The sequence below is a fragment of the Mytilus edulis genome, chromosome 12 (assembly GCF_963676685.1).
Source record: "Mytilus edulis chromosome 12, xbMytEdul2.2, whole genome shotgun sequence".
Taxonomy (NCBI): domain Eukaryota; kingdom Metazoa; phylum Mollusca; class Bivalvia; order Mytilida; family Mytilidae; genus Mytilus; species Mytilus edulis.
This window is the reverse complement of record NC_092355.1, coordinates 43,743,748-43,759,423: the sequence shown is the minus strand read 5'-3', so window position 1 is coordinate 43,759,423 and position 15,676 is coordinate 43,743,748. Positions and strand designations below refer to the sequence as shown.

The 15,676-nt window shown below is 31.9% G+C and overlaps 1 long non-coding RNA gene across 1 annotated transcript in view; it reads right to left on the bottom strand.

The window, feature by feature from the left end:
• Positions 1-428: 428 nt before the first annotated feature.
• Positions 429-15,676, bottom strand: part of LOC139498540 (uncharacterized) — a 28,894-nt gene continuing 13,646 nt past the window's right edge. Inside the window, exon 3 of the long non-coding RNA XR_011657960.1 lies at positions 429-1,567. This is a non-coding gene — a long non-coding RNA (uncharacterized lncRNA). The remainder of the gene's footprint in view (positions 1,568-15,676) is intronic.

The window sequence follows — 15,676 nt, the reverse complement described above, 5'->3', positions numbered from 1 at the left end:
ATCATTCCACATCATCTTGTGTTTTATATTATCTAAGAGTTGTCTTTATGTATCCCTGTTCCTCTGCAATCCTACAGTAAATCCGTTCGACTGTACGGGATGCAAAACCCCCGTCCGATAAGAAAAAAACTATGTTAAGCTCATGTGTTTGAGGAAAGTTTCACCCTCACTGAACGTGATAGGGGTCTTGAGTGTTCCTGCTGCAAGTTAAATGCATATTTAAAGCAGTCGAAATTCAGTCCTTCGTGCTTATCGACCCCTTTAGCAGAACCTATCTATTTGATTTATTATTTGGTTCTCATCCTGACAATGCATTACAAACAACTAATCCGAGTACATCGTGCATTGAAATGTGATATCTATTGTTTTTCCCCGTTGTACATGTGTAGCCAATGTGTTAAAATTTGCATATAAACACAAGAATATAATAATAAAAAAATTTTAAGACGTTGAAACATGATAAAAATATTTACAAATAAAATATAAGATATAAAATGCTCAATTTACTTTCCACAAACTCTATAAATATTCTTTACTGCGAATCTGAACTTCCGGTCACGGATGCCATATATAAAAGGGTTTATGACACTATTGAAAAAGTATGACCATACAAATGTATAATACCACCGTGAACCGAATAAACTCATTGAGCAATCAAAGTTTGGAATAAGGAAAATCAGAAGCGCGAGCAGATGGTGAGGCAGCGCACTACCTACATACGCAAAAGTCACTGCACATAAAGTATACGTTGCATTCCTTGCACTATTTCCATTTGTATTAACTGAATCTTTTCTCCCATTTAAGCGGGTCTGACACGCTATCTGCTCACCCCGAAACTTGTACTGTTTGCGAATATTTTTTCCAATATAAATATAAATAACAATCAATGTACCGGACACTAAGAAATAAAACAATATTAAACACGCATTATAAATGGCTTGCAAATTAATTTTTGAGTCTCTAAAACTATCATCTGTGAAGCACCGTTTCCCTTCAAATCCTGGAACACCAGTCTCAACTGTACTTAATCCCCACAGTATCGGAGCAGGCCATGATAAAATGGCGGCAACTACTAAGCTCCCAATACAAAGTTTTATTACTGCACTCTCTGACAACTTTTCTTTAAATGGAAATCTAATTTTTCGGAATCTTTCTATTGCTATCGATACCAGTGATAAAGTACTTGCAATCGCCATATAATATAATATTGTTCTAAAAACTTTACAAAATATATTAGACGGATACATCAGCGGATGAAAGAGATACACTACCACCAGAGGAGCCACAACCGTACAGTTGATCACATCCAACATTGCTAGAAATAGCACATATATCCTATAGTTAGATTGCTTATATTGACGGGAATATACATATAACACGTGTGTGTTTCCAATCAACCCAACTACCGAAAAGCAGAGGAGCATAATAATTCCACCGATATTGCGTTTAACATGCAATTCATTGAGAAGTTCCAATGTGACATTTCTATCCTGCAATTCCGCTGGAATCCATGTATGACACGTACTGTTCTCCATGACATCAGTTACTGACTCCACCATTTACATATCTGAAAAGAAAACAGAAACTTGTTATGAAAATTTGACATGCACTATGAATTCAGTAGTTATGAACTTATCGCCATATGTTTAAAAGATCGCTGTGTTCTTCATATCTCTTTATTGCCGTATTATCTAACTACGTTTCCTTACTTCAGAATTCGTCAATCAGCCTCATAACCATTTTAAATATGAATATGAAAATCATGTGCAAGTCAATTGAATTCTATGCAACTGAATCATCAGGTAAAAAATATAAATAACTTCCCTGTGTTAGCGAACTTTAAAACAAACCAAATGATTATACACACATTGAACAATAGCTTTTCATGTAGTTAAACCAAATTTCATATTTACACTTGTCCCATGCAATCCGACCTGGTTCTATTGTATTTCGTTTAAAACCTACGATTTGAACATTTCAGTTAAAGGTACCACTGTACACGGTATAATGTATACATGTACTTGTTGGCTTAGTGTCGGAATAACGTGTCCGCAAAGGGAGATAAATCTTCCTGCTGTCTGTTACCTTGTAAAATTAAATTGTTTTTAAAAGCAGTGCAGGTCTAGTACAAAGCAGGATATATTTATATCTTATTATTAATCAACATGTTATCGCCTTGAATACATATGCCGATTGACGTTCGGAAGTCATCGATTAATTAATCAAGACACGATGAAAAATCCTCAAACCATTCTATAACGTATTACATAACCATGCCAGTTCTGAATAACTATCTACTTGGCATATATATATATATATCATGATATATATAGCACATTCAATTCATCAACTGTCAAATAATGAAAAGAAGTTACATTGTTACTGTTTCAATATGAACGATCGTTGTTTCCAAATCTGTTAATTGTTATCCATTTAGTTGTTTTCCTTCTGAAAGCTGTTCTCTTTGTATGAAATAAAGAGGCGGATGATAAAATGGGGATAAATGAAGTGTAGTTACAATGTTACACTCAATTTAAAGATTACAAATCGAAAAAAAAAAAAACTGACAACACTATGAAAACAAATTTAATACAAAGAAAAAAGACAAACAAATTCAAAAAATACTACACCTACAGGAAACTATAGACTAAGTAACACTAAAACAGGGGTGATATCATATGACTGTTAACATGCGTTGTATTGAGATAATCCTACGCATTTGCCATAGATGTTTTGAGACATACAAAAAAAAGGGGGGGGGGGGGGCTCTTAGGTGACTGTTAAGAGTCGTATTGACACATTCCTAAGCAGTCGATTTAGATGTTCTGAGACAAACTGTTACCAAAAACTGAGATGATCTAAGTTGACTATAAAGATGAGTCGTGTTGAAATGTTCCTACACAGTTGTCTAAGATATTCTGAGACAAACAAAAAACAACATTAGCACATCCTCCTTCGTCAATGCACTTAATTCAACGTGTTAGATAAATTATCCCAGGATTGACATGAATCAAGCAATTCGTTACAAACTCTCAGGATAATTATAAAGTTCATTCCGTTAAAGCATGACTACTTCATACTAAAAACATTGATGATAAACATCATGGCAAGTGGATACTGTTCTATCAAAAATTGTATCTACAAACACAACGATTTAGCATAGGAATTCATTTTTTACTTTCCTTGATCATGTTGATATATTTAATTTTGTATATTTCTGGGATTATTTTTTTTTACACCTATGCATAATGGTGTTTGTTCCGATTATATATTTCATGTGCTGTTTGTCTTTTGTCAGGATGGCTTCATTGTCATTCTGTTTAAGCATGGTACTCTATACTTAAAACATTGATGATAAAAATCAGGGCAAGTGGATACTTTCCTTTCAAAAATAGTATCGTCAAAAACTCATTTGATTTTACAGAGGAATTCAGTGTATGCTATTTTTACTTTCCTCAATATATTTAATTCTATATATTTCTGGGATTTTTTTTTAACACCAATGCAGGTGTAAATGGTGTTTGTTTCGATTACATATTAATTAATTTGTCAAAATGTCTCCATATCATTCTGTTAAAGCATGACTAATTTATATTCTAAATATTGATGAAAAAATCATGGCAAGTACATGGATACTGTTCTATCAAAAAGTACACATGCACAAAGAATTTGATTTTACAGAAGTATTCATTGTATGCTTTCTTACACCTACATACATGTATTTAGATTTTTTAATAGATTCGATTCTCTCTATTTCTATCTTGTTTTGTTTGTTTACACCCAGATGTAAATTCTTTGTGTTTCGATAACCTTCTTGTACTGTCTATCTCTAATCAAAGTCAGTATACTTGTTGGACGATGCATTTATGATAGTATTTCTACGACAGGGACTTTGAACTAGCTAGAGCGTGAGAATACAACTTTTAGTTTGGTATTGATAGTGGTAAATGTATATGTTTGTAAATAGTATGTCGTCAATTTAATTTTATGAATATGTTCGATGAAATGACAATAAGGCATTTTTTCGTGTTAACGTTCAGTGGCAAATATTTCGGTCATATTCAATCAAAATATACAACAAAAACATGTATTTAGGTTCGGTGAAGTGTGTCAACATGAATGAACACTTTTCTAATTTGGAGCATCAGTTTGATAGCTCCATTTAGACTGGACAACATGGAGCTACATGTATATATTATTGCATTCTGCACGAGGAGGCTACCTAAATACTTGTACTGTTACTGGACATGAGAAGTCTACATGACCAAATATGTATATGAAAATCAAAACTTTATTAAAACAAAATGACTTATGATGGATAAACATAAGCAAACAAGAAAAAAATCTGGTTTTGTAATTACGCATATTTGACATGCATTAATTACTTTTCTATTTTTGTACATGTATAGGCATTAACATTCTCTACCAGAACTGCTAGTTGATTGTTAGCGTTTTAAACTATAAGTTAATATTATTCATCTTAAAGATTAGATACGTACAGTTGGCACTGCTAAAGCTATTTAATTATGTTTTACAATTATCTTATTCTTGAAGGTCACCTTAATCCTCTCCCTTTCACACCGGTACAGCTTACCGGTGAAACCAAATTCAAGATTTTTTTGGGGCATTTAGACTTGTTCCATCGCCATTTGCTGACGTACAGATGTGGTTAAGGGCTCAAATTAATCCTCAGATAACCAGCAATGCGATTTAATGTGCATCAAACCTCTATAATTATTAGTTAATAAACAAGTCGCCCCTTACTGATGTGCAATTTTTCTGTAAAAACCATTTATTTTTCTTCGAATTTTGAGGAATATTCTCAAAAAGAAGTGTAAAGAAAACTGCTCTTTTAAGAGGATTTATAACTTTTTTCAAAAACTGTGCAGTGAGTTTTTGAAGAATAGTAATAAACTAATAGTTCTAACTTGTACACTAGTTGCAAATGTAATTTTTAGTGTAGCAGCGCAATCACAAACTTGAAATGCGCTAAAAATCCGAAGTCATTTCTTAAAGATATGAGAAAAGAGACAAAAACCGTTAAAATATTCTGATTTTTTTTTGCAAAGTTGAAATAGATGTAACAAAACATTGTTTCGTAAGCGTTGCGGTATGATAAAAGTGAAAACACCTTTGTTTGAATAAAGGAACATGTATATTTCAATGAAAAAATGACATTTTAAAGAGTGGATTCCGCCTAGATTTGCGTAAAAATCATGCATTTGGCAACAAAAAATTATCATCTGAACACATAATTCCAAAAAGAAAACAAACTGGGTGAGAATATTTGTATTATTTTTTTTAATTTTTTTTTTTCCGTAGTAGTAGACTTAAGTACTTAAATTTCAATAACTTCTTTACAATGCCAGTGGCGCAGGGGTACGCTGATCTATCCCAAGACGCTAAGATTGAGAGTTCGAATCTCGCTGCTGGAGATGGAAAAATAATTTCGTATATTGAATGTAACTTAACTTAACTTAACTTACTTTCAATTCAAAAAAAAAAACCTACGAAATTTTTTTAAAAGAATGTGTGTGGCAAATTGCCCCCCCTTTTTTTACCCCCTTTGCTTCATCGGGCTCGGTCAAGGGTGTCCCAGATCAAACAAGCATTGGTAATTCAATGCATTTTCCCTTGTAAAAACAAAGTGTAGGTTGCTGATTGATTGAAAACGAATTAGACAAATAACTATATTAAATGTAACTTAACTTAACTTTCAATTTCAAAAAGAAAACCTACGATTTTTTTTTAAAGAATGTGTGTGCCAAATTCCCCCTCCCCTTTTACCCCCTTTGCTCCATCGGGCTCGGTCAAGGGTGTCCCAGATCAAGCTACATATGTAGCATTGGTAATTCAATGAATTTTCCCTTGTAAAAACAAAGCGAATGCAGTATTCATTTCGATAATGACTTCGATAAGTAAAGGTCTAAAATCATGAAAGGGAAAGGGTTAAAGGTTTTTTTTTATACTAGTCCAGACATTTTGAGAGATAAAGTCGTTTCTAGCGGTCACAATGTGGCTCCTTCCTTATCAATACCCCTATAGTACCATCTAGCTTTAAGTGACATACTCAAACGAAACGGATAATGTATATTCTAAACTTGTGGTAAGCTAGCCTTAAGTATCTGTATTATCCCCTTATGGTTAATAAATTCCTGACAATTCTAATCATTTGTCTTTGAGTTAATGTTATTTCGCAGATTGGAAATGCTGAATCTGTCAAATGATTCACCTAAACCATGATCTTAAGACAGAATATATTAATCTTTATTGCGTAGTTCCAAATTGGTCCGTGATAGAACTGTGTTAAATGTTATAGGTTGAACTGTTCTAGGAGAGAACTGTCTAAAGTATACACAGCTGTCAAATACAGTTCTAGGAGAAAACTATCAGAACCTTTTCTAGGGTATATATAGAACTGTTAAACATATTTCTGGGATAGAAACGACAGAACCTGTTGTAGGGTAGAACTATCTTAAAATGTTGTGTAGGGTATATCTTTTAAAAAGTGTTCTAGCATATAGAACGGTCACCTTTTGTAAAATAATGTGCTAAAGCTGTCATCCAGGAAATCTATTATAATATAGAGAAGGTATAACTAACCCTTAATGTCAGTATTCTTTGATATGTTATTCAATATTTGATAAAAAAAGAAATTGTCTACACATTGAAAATCAAACACTAAGATAAAACAAAACAAACACCAACAGGTCAATTTTACGTTCTTAAAACATAACATTAGCATAGTTTTACATAAACAATCGACCGTTTTATTTCATATCTGAAGACTATTTTTTGTCACGTTATAACTAAGTATATTGACTTTATTTCAAACGGACGAAATCTTTCTTTCTGTTTCAATTATATTGTACAAAAAACCCCCATATAGAATGTACATATTAAAATAGGACAGCACGTCACAAATAACACGACCAAAGAAAGGACTGTTACTAGAACAAATAAAAAACCAGCTCAGTTATGAAATTACTTCAGAAATAATCTTAAAATAATATATAAAATTGAAGACACCAGAAAAAGTAACAACACATTTTAGTATTGCTTAAAACTATAAATAAGCAAATTTATTTAGTCACATACAAAGAGCACTAAAATGTTCAAAAGGGTATTTATAAATAACTATTGAATAAAAGTTCACATAACTTGAGATGTGCCTTTCTTTACAACAATAGGTTAAGCATTCAATTAATAGAACGCAAATTATATAACTAGGTCGAATGTCCAACGTTCTTCAATTTCGAAGAAAACATTACAATTTTCTTCGAAATAATTTTGTTTTTCTTACCTGTAGTTTTAAATTTGTTATATCCATTATTAAACTATACACTGTTCCAAAAATCATAAAGTGTCAATTTAATTTATCCATAACAAATATATCTTTTATGAAATCAGCTTAGTATTATGATAAAGTTTGTTTGTATTGGACGCTCGTCAGCATACTGTCAAAATAGTAGAAACGTCTCTATGGTACAGTTTGTAATTACTGTCAGATTGTATTGACAATCAAATAAATTATGAATTGGGCAATTAGATCCGTGTTTAAAATAAGCTAAGAGTCCGATTTCTTTAACCTCATTCTCTTTGATGGCTTTAATCGATAGGTCAAATTGCTTATTAATTATATATATACATGTATCTATATTTGATGTATAAACTCTCGTATACTGTGCGAGATGTGGTAGATAAAATATTCAAACGAGAAGGAAATTTGAAACACAACGTGAACGTACTGCATCTGTTGCCATGCACGTGGTAAGCAGATACTTTAATCAGTACTAAGTACTTGATGATTATTTGTCCACAAAATAATATAAATACGCTCAGCTGTGGATTAATGACCAAGCTATTCAATATGATTTCTATAATTCTATAATTTCAAAACCAAAACCACGGGCAGTGTTTGATACAATTATCAATTATGGCATATTCAAAAAATTAATTTCCAAATGTAAATTCGCAAACTAAATTATACTTTTGATGTTAAAATATTGTGTTTGTTTGTAATTGTTGGATTCCACTGCCGTGACTATTAGTCAATTAACCAGATTCCTAAGAGACTCAGTTTTCTAGCAGACACATAAACAATAATAGTGCATTGACTTGACATATCAACGATATAAGGATGAGGCTTAGAAACGGGGAAATGCGAGGCTGTGCCGAGCTATTTCCCCGTTTCGGGCCGAATCCTTATATCGTTGATATATCAAGTCAATGCACTATTATTGTCTTTATACTGCAATCTAAAAAAAACATTTTCAATTGTTGTTTAATGCGTTAAGGTTATTTATTTGATTTAAATATTGGGGGAAATACCCTTTAAAAAGGCCTCACATCATGCTCGCGGAGAAATATACAACACAATGAAATTTACATTTACCTGTTGAAACCAACACTCGATGGTGAACGAAATCGTTTGAGTATGGACTTAAATATCAACCATAAGCATAAAACTGTTACTACATAATGATTTATAGGTTGCAAACAAAAAATATTAACAAATTAAATATGTTTTTCCAATAATTGCAAAAAAACAATGTTGAGTCGTTCCACACATCGTTGTGTGCATTTGAAACAAGAACAGGTGGAAGAGGTCGTATGAATAATTCAATATTATTTCGGCAATTTCGATTTAAATATTCATGAGGAAAAGTGATATCGGGTCAGTGACTGTATATGACATATAAATATACAGTCAACGCATTTTGACTGCTCAAATAGAACGAGTGCAGTATAAATACAAATAAAACAGCAATACCAAGAGCGACAATATATAATTAGCTCTTTACAAAAAGCAGGAGGTACATGCATATCTAAAAAAAGATATGTTCAAATACACAGGACATAATTAATTGTGAAACATTTTGCCATTGACGACGAAAGACTTCTGTGAACACATAGTTTGTAAACTAATACTATTCTAAGATAAAGATAAAAACAGATTAACATAAACAAACAATAAGACCGTACTTTTGACTCATGTTTTCACAGATTGAACAAGATTGCGTTGTCAGTTTTTGAACATCAACAAAAAGTTACACGCGATGTCGTGTAGAGTACATATCCTCTCGTTATTTGACATTGACGAAAAAATTAAAACACCGCCAAACAGGAAAATTAAGTGCATATAATAAGAAGATGTGGTATGATTGCCAATGAGACAACTCTCCACATCTTCTTTTTATGATAGGTACAAATTATCCGTAATTACAGACACAGGGGTTTAAATTCTCTCCTTTTTTCGATTTATTTTTAATTATTGGAACACCTCATCTTTTCAAAATAGATGGATCAGCGCTCGATCCTGACTGAATGAACAACTAATTCTCATTGCACATCATGTGGGAGTTCCAGGGTTCGTTTTCTCCTGTTTTTGGTTAATCATGTGAACGTCTCATGGTGTTCCATGGGCTGGAACCCCCTTGTAAAATGGTTGCATCCGCGCCCGATCCTGATAAAATCTAAAACCAATTTTCATTATCAATTAATTCTACAGAAGCTGAGAATAAACAACGAAAGTTACGGACGGACGTACATGAACCAGGAGCTGATCCAGCCATTTATTAAAGGGGGAGGGGTACCAACCAAGGAGAAAGGGGTATGTCAACCATATGCCCCCATTCAAATGCATTGATCGTTAAAGAAAAGACCCCAACTGGATCCGCCCTTGTGTATATAATTCAAAGTACGGATTATCTTAATACAATATAACAGAATAGTGAAAGTATAACACACGTACTGACCTGTAATTTTGAAGGTAGTATATCTAGCAAGATGTAAACACTCGACTGAGGTAAACGACAACTGATTATAGGTAGATACTAATAAGTCAAAGTTAACCATGCACTACTAGGTAATATATGTTATTTATACAGGAAGTAAAACATATCTTAATAGCTAAATTAGACATCATGTTTTAATAAATAGAGATACATGACGCACAGTCATTCAAAGCTTTCAAAGCTAGGAAAACAAGGTCTGTTTGTAAGAATAAAGAGAGACGCGGTGTCGAAGAGTTTATCTTAAATACCCATAAACTTTTTTAAAGTACAATTTCACTCAAGATGCAAGGAGAAAATCAAAATAAAAGTAATTGAAATACCACACATGCTTTATTTTTAAATGGTAAAACGAACAAACTATTTAGATTAACTAGATTTATAAGATTGAAATGTGCACTTAAAGTCATCATTTTCAAATCAGACACTTTCACTGTTGTACCAAATACATGTATTTACAGACGCTACAGCTTTAGAATAAACGTATTTTATTCAAAACTTGGCCACTGCATTTATAAATGGACAATGTTTGTTTTCAATACACTTTATTAAGTTGAGTACATTTTTTATCCCTTGACTGACTCTAGTAAATTGTAAAATCAGGACATGTAGTATTATCACAATGAGACAATTATTCACCACTGATCAATGGACGAGCATATTAACACAACTATTATAACTCACAGTACAGCTTTCAAAAGGCAAAATCTAAACCGCATTGTGACCAGTAACTTCCATGCTCCTAATGAAATCAAACTGTTGAACTTAGATAAAAAGACATTAATCAGCAGATTGGTCAGAAGAGGAAACCGAACTCATTAAAGAAGAGAACAAAAGACCCAAACTACTGATATAAGAGCACTTACAGTTACTGAAAGCAAGTTGAAGTCAATTTCAAATTTTCAACTCATGATCAAGTTTTCAAATCTGAAATATCAGTCAGTACATGAAGAATCGATTCAGTATAAAGACGTGATGCAATGCCAAGTTTTAAGTATCGATGGAAGATCATATTAGGAAAACCTTAACGGATAGTTCATTGAAAGGTTCTATAAGTTTAGCGATCGTTTCTAAATTTATGGACTCTTTAAGCATCACAATTTGATAATGTATCAGTAGAATTCAAATTACGTACATTGTAATAAAAACGTCCACTACAGACATCAATTTTACCAAGGAGGTTATATGAGAACCTTCTAATATAACCTCCTTGATTTTACGAATGACGAAAAAAATATTTTTAGCAAAATCAATACAGATATTATGTTGTTAGGTAAGCCAGGAAGAGAGGAGACACAAATTGTAATCATTAGCATAAAACACGTATTATTAAGTTATCCACATGAAATAATAAAAGATCTACGTAAAGTAGAAAGTAATTTGCATCATGATGTATTGGTTTACTACTTATTTTCTTTTAATTACATTATATTTCTACAATGCTTATTTTGTTAACAAACAGAAAACAAAAATAATATTCATTCATGAAGAATGTATCACAAAATGAAACATGTTTGTTTTCTATGTTTTCTCGAAAGATCAAATATAAGGATTTTCTTTATTAAAACACTAACATATGCAAAGAAACTACTTGAATTAAGCCAACATCAAGGCGTTAAAACTTCCAATAGCACTGCAGACATGAAAGGAGTTCGTAAAAACGTTACTTGCATTGTTAAAAAGACTACAAAGCTAACATAATAGTTTTATCCTGCAAGTATTTTACATAGTGCCTTACAAGACGCCATTGTAACTTCTCCTGTTTCCGGTTTGCGATATTATGACTGAATAATAAATTCTTGTTTGCTTAAGCCCAGGGGCTAGTATTTCATACATATTCAGAATGAAAACAGCAATTAATTGAACCTAAATGCAAAAAACAAGTATTCCAATACATAAAGTTTTGACAATTAATACAAAAGATATGCCAGAAAAGTCGGTCGAACAGGATACATGACTGTAAAGAAAGACAGAAATTATATAAGGAATTGTGGACAGCGGTCAGAATCTTCTTTCAAGTGTTCGTTACTTTTTCTTTGCGATTTATAATACATCACGTACAATCGAAATGTGTCGCTCTTTTTTGCAAAGCTCACATGAGAATATTTTTATAATCGGATATCCTTTGAAGTACTTCCGATATAATTTTTTTTCTCATTTGAATAGACATTTCGAAACCCTAACATTGTAGTAGAAATCAATTATATACAAAAAACGTGCTTTAAAATTATCCGGATCATATATAACAAAAGACACCCTTACAATATTTGATAGAGCTTGGGGAAATGACTCCAACTTATAGTAAATGTATTCCATTTATAGCATTTGAACTCAGACACACTTAAAATTGACCAGGTAATTAGTAATTCCAGTGTACATATAATGCATAATGTGAAACAAGTCCAAAGATAATTTATAGGTAGATTTCCGGATTTACTTATTCTAAAGTCTAATTGTCGGAATAATTTTTCATCTATTTGACATTTTCCAGGATGAATTTTGCAGTTATGTCAACCTAAGACCAAACAAATGTTCATGATTCCTTTTTTCGATGACAAAAAAATCATTGATTTGAAAAGATATTCCAAAGGCAAAAAAGAATAACCCATATAATTAGAAAAAGCAAATATGAATAAATATAGGACAAGGTTTCAGTTACATTGTAACACATATGTCGTTCTTGTCATATATTTTTTTCACACAGAGAACAAATTCCGTAATAAATTCTTACCTTATAATTAGAAATTTTGTTTATATCGTATTATTAAATACTTCAAAATCCACAACGTGATTTCTAGGCAAAAAATATCATTCTGTGAAATTTTAACAAAGTTTCTAGAGTAAGTGTGGTTTCAAAATAGATCAATTAGTAGAGTGATGTAAGAAACACTGTCAGAACCCAATTACTGACAATGAGCTTTGAATGTTGGCAATTAATTCTTAACCGCTAAAAATGTTTCACTGACTGTTTCAAATATTGACTTTTAATTAAAAGTAAAGTTTGTTGGTGGTTAAAACGTTTTACTACACGTCATAATCCCACTCCTCGGTCATTACACGAATGCTTATTTTCCTGTTACTCCTCGTTTAAAAATGCCATTGATTTTTTATTGTCTGATTGCAAATGATGATTTAACGAGTTTATGTAGCATGCAACGGTAATTGTTTGTCAAAATGTCAAGTCAAGCAATATTTTGAATAGAAAACCAAAAAAAAAACCCAGAAAAACTGTTGAAAAAGGTGGAAAATATCAAGGGAACATTCAAAACTCATCAGTTGAAAGGAAATTGACAACGTCATGTAAAAGAACGAAAGACGACGGAAAAAAACGTTGAGTGAACAAAACACTAGTAGAATATTGAACTGACCAACATGAACCCCATCATTAACTTCGTGTGACTAGACTGGTTTTTGGTTAAGTGGTTCTTTTTCGTGAGATTTCTAAAGGTCAAACCTGTTGCAATGTTTTGTTTTCGGGCTTTTCTAGTTAGTGAGTTTACTCCTTTTTAAAAAAATTAAATTCTTGTGAGCGGATATTTCAAATATTTTAACACAATTGAGAAATTACATAGAAAATAAACCCTTTACAAGATTAATATTTCCCTTTACAGTTTTTAAACTCATTCAATTTTACCTTATGAATAATAGTTTAATACCATAATGATCGTCTTCAATCAGATAAAAGTTGACGAGGTCTGAGATTTAAAGAAGTAGACTGAAAGTTCACATAATAAACAATTATAGAACTCTCGGGTGAATTTTTTTTCTCGGAATATTAAACATTAAAAAGTGTCAGATCATCATTTAACGCCCTCCAATTGAGGACTTATGTTAAATAGTCCTACTCTGACACAAAATATAGCTTTTGATGTCATTGTTTACTAAAACTAACCAACATTTGCAGATTGAAACTTTTGGTGAAAATAAATTAATTAAGTAAACTTTGAGCCAACATGTAATTGTCTAAACGTTTGCAATAAAAAAAAATGCGCTCCATAGTATACTAATTTAAGATTTCAAGAAAACCTGGGGTAATATTTAGTAGTTCTTGTCTTCCCAATGGCCGTTTGCCTCATATTTACGTGCCAGTTAGGATTCCGGAACTTCGTCAGTGGTCATCTCGAGCTCTAATTAATGACCTTACCGCGTTAACTTTTCTATATACCTTGCATTTTTCGCGCTTCATACAAAATATACATCGGTCAACGCTTTTACAACCGAATAAACTTACAAAAAGACGCATTCAATTCTTCAAAAACATATTGAAGATTGTTACTCTGTTGACTTTTCAATAGATTTTTGTCATTAGGTTGTTTCTCATTGAAATATACCCCATATCTCTTTTTATTCTTCTAATAGTGTTTTCAAACTTGATGTAACTGATCCAAAATTCCTCATTAAAAGTACCCTGACAAACAATATCAGCTAATTAATCACAATCGGTATTAAAGTTCCAATTAGCTGGTTTGTTTTCATACGTTCGATTTCTCGTTTTTATTTTATATCGAAACCCAATCTCCGGTGTTGTTTCATTAAATAGATTTTTCCTTTGTCATACATTATACATTTATGCAAGCAGAGGCGGATATGAACATAGTTGTTAAACCGCAGTTTGATAAAGATATTATTGGGTATTGAATTTGAAACTTTTACTTTTAAATTAATATTTCAGTATTGACCAAGATTCCAGCTGTTATGTCACGAATAGATACCGCGTGAATTAACAAACCAATTAGCTTTTCATAATTCTTCACCTCAGAGTAGACGGACGGACAGAAGAATTCTTAAATATAGAATGGAAGGGTGTTTTCATATTAAAAGCAAGGGAAGGCGCTCTAATGTACATGTTCATATATACTGTACAAATGTTAAATCTATGCGTTTTACGTTTTGGGAAAAGATTCAATTGTTATTTTAGGCGTTGCACACAGAAATATCCTCATAAATATTGGTCGGTCAATTTCATTAATTCATTAAAAAAAATGCAGCATATAGAACAGTTAACATCTATCCACGTAAAACTCTCGTGTGTTAAAATTTGTAGAAACGAAAATAATGTGGGGCAATATATTACAAATTCAGCTGTACAAAGAGACCATGGTGCGCGTATATTTAATTCTAATTCATCCCTTTTTTCCATGTCTTTAAGCACTTTATGCTTACCAGTGCAGAATAAATACAAACTAGAACACACCCGCGAAATCGCGGGCATTCAGAGCGGAGTTAAAAGTATGTAAAGTGTTGTTAGAAGTTTTATACCTCCTCCTTCATTTCCAAAATTCCCAATTTTTGGTTTTCTATCAATTTCAATATGAACATACATTTAGTATGTTATGAACATTTTTCCCCTAAATCCGCCTCTGATTGTATTACCTTATTTTGTTTTCCACAGTTATTCTTTTTACTTTTGCATCCCATTATTCTCTATTTTAATTATGATCAATTATGTGTGCTTATTTACAAAATGTATCTCCAATTATTATGTTCATATTTATTTTTTAATTCAATAATTTGCTTATATTAATTATTCTTTGTTTGGTAAACCCTATTAAGCTTCTTAAATGATGTGTTCATGGTTTAATCTATTATTTTTACAATTTATGAATTATTTGTTATTGATTTCAAAACAGTACTTTAGCTGTAAAATTGTCAAAACTTTAAAACTCCTATTTTCATAACACCATTGTTGTGAATATAAATATTTGATTTGCATTTAATATCAAGCTCCCCACCCCCTCCCCCAAGATTAAATGTGAATTCTATATCCCTCCTCCCCATCTCTGAGATTTGATCAGGTTTTTAAAACATCCTAAATAATGAGTATCTTTTAACAATGGTTTGAAACTGTAAATAACCGGCTTCCCCCAAAAAAATATATTAAA